This window comes from Mustela nivalis (genome assembly GCF_964662115.1).
Source record: "Mustela nivalis genome assembly, contig: HAP1_SCAFFOLD_503, whole genome shotgun sequence".
Classification (NCBI taxonomy): domain Eukaryota; kingdom Metazoa; phylum Chordata; class Mammalia; order Carnivora; family Mustelidae; genus Mustela; species Mustela nivalis.
This window is the reverse complement of record NW_028136153.1, coordinates 144,665-146,759: the sequence shown is the minus strand read 5'-3', so window position 1 is coordinate 146,759 and position 2,095 is coordinate 144,665. Positions and strand designations below refer to the sequence as shown.

Genomic DNA, 2,095 nt, shown 5'->3' with positions numbered 1-2,095 from the left:
AAATTCCTCTAACAAACAGTATGTTTTGAAGGTTGCTAGCAGGAAAGTGTTGTACGACATGGAAGTAATCAGAAAATGTGATCTAAAATTCTGCTTTCAAGGGCGCCTGGGTGGCTCAGTGGGTTAAAATTCTGCTTTCAAGAAGCTATAACAGTAAGTACTGAGCATTAGCTATTATATGCTATGGATGAATAACTGAAATCTACATTTGAAACTATTGGTACACTATATGTTACCTAATTGAATTTTAAAAAGTTAATAAAAAAAACCACTATTTTATAAAACAATATTCCCAACAGGCTCTTTTGCTTTAAAATACTCACTTTGTTTCCTCTCCGAGAGAACACCAAATGGCGGATGACGCCGGTGCTGCGAGAGGGCCCGGAGGGCCCGGGGGCCCTGGAATGGGAGGCCGCGGCGGTTTCCGCGGTGGCTTCGGCAGCGGCATCCAGGGCCGGGGCGGGCCGGGGCCGTGGTCGGGGCCGGGGCCGAGGCCGCGGAGCTCGCGGGGGCAAGGCCGCGGACAAGGAGTGGATCCCCGTCACCAAGCTGGGCCGCCTGGTCAAAGACATGAAGATCAAGTCCCTGGAGGAGATCTATCTCTTCTCCCTGCCCATCAAGGAGTCTGAGATCATCGACTTCTTCCTGGGAGCCTCCCTCAAGGACGAGGTTTTGAAGATCATGCCTGTGCAGAAGCAGACGCGCGCGGGCCAGCGGACCAGGTTCAAGGCATTTGTCGCCATCGGAGATTACAATGGACACGTCGGTTTGGGTGTCAAGTGTTCCAAGGAGGTAGCCACTGCCATCCGCGGAGCCATCATTCTGGCGAAGCTTTCCATTGTCCCTGTGCGGCGAGGCTACTGGGGGAACAAGATCGGCAAGCCCCACACTGTCCCGTGCAAGGTGACTGGCCGCTGTGGCTCTGTGCTGGTGCGTCTCATCCCCGCCCCCAGAGGCACTGGCATTGTCTCGGCCCCTGTGCCCAAGAAACTGCTGATGATGGCTGGTATTGACGACTGCTACACCTCGGCCAGGGGCTGCACTGCCACCCTAGGGAACTTTGCCAAGGCTACTTTCGATGCCATCTCCAAGACCTACAGCTGTGTTCACCAAGTCTCCCTATCAGGAGTTCACGGACCATCTTGTGAAGACCCACACCAGAGTCTCTGTTCAGAGGACCCAGGCTCCAGCTGTGGCTACTACATAGTTTTATACAAGAAAAATAAACTGAACTAAAGCTTGAAAAAAAAATACTCACTTTGTAATGAGAGTCATTACTTTTGTCTAGCCAAATCTTATAGCACTGTTTATCCCTTCCCTGCTTTATCCCTTCCCAGTATCAATAAAGGCTCACTTGGGTTACCTAGAAGCCATGAGAAAGCTTGTAATAGATCTGGCTGGTTTTCACCAGCAATTTGACCACCATGTGCACAGGGAAGTCTATTGATAAAGGCTTTATTGCAATAAGTTGCAAATACATGGATGATTTTGAATTCTCTTTCTTGAGGTCTTGTTTCATGATAATAAATTTAGGGTGGCTTATTGGAATGGATGTTATTAACATATCTTCATAGTTATAAGCACATGGAATTGTAAAATAGATGAATGAATGTGGCATTACTGACAACTGTCCTCATTTTGAAATCAAATTACAGTGTACTAAGATGAGGAAGCAAAGCAGATTTGGGATTATGAGTGAAATAATTTTAAAAAGTATTAGGGGTATGATCGGACTATTGGGTAATTCAGTAGAAAAATGTCTACTGATTGAGATTCTGTGTTCCCTGATTTCAGAGAGAAGTTAAGATAAATAAGTAACACGAGGAGACTAGGAAGCCAAACATAAGTGATAATTTTGTGCCAGGGTGTGTATACATCTGTTTATCTTCTTGCTTTACCACTAAGGTTGCTCCTAGAGGAGAGTTTAAATATGTGTTGGAGCTAATCTCTGTGGATTACACAAGAAACCACATCCTACAGCTCTCCCTGAAACACCCCTTATGATTTCAATGTAATTTGGTTTTTGCATTTTTAGAAATAACAAAATACTTTGCAAACTCATCTACTTTATTACCATCACAAGTGAGTCAGCTGA

The 2,095-nt window shown here is 45.8% G+C and overlaps 1 pseudogene across 1 annotated transcript; it reads left to right on the top strand.

Moving 5' to 3' along the window:
- Nucleotides 1-350: 350 nt before the first annotated feature.
- On the top strand, nucleotides 351-1,207 carry LOC309857219 (small ribosomal subunit protein uS5 pseudogene; annotated as a pseudogene). Its single transcript has one exon. The product of its transcript is annotated as a small ribosomal subunit protein uS5 pseudogene (transcript).
- Nucleotides 1,208-2,095: the final 888 nt, after the last annotated feature.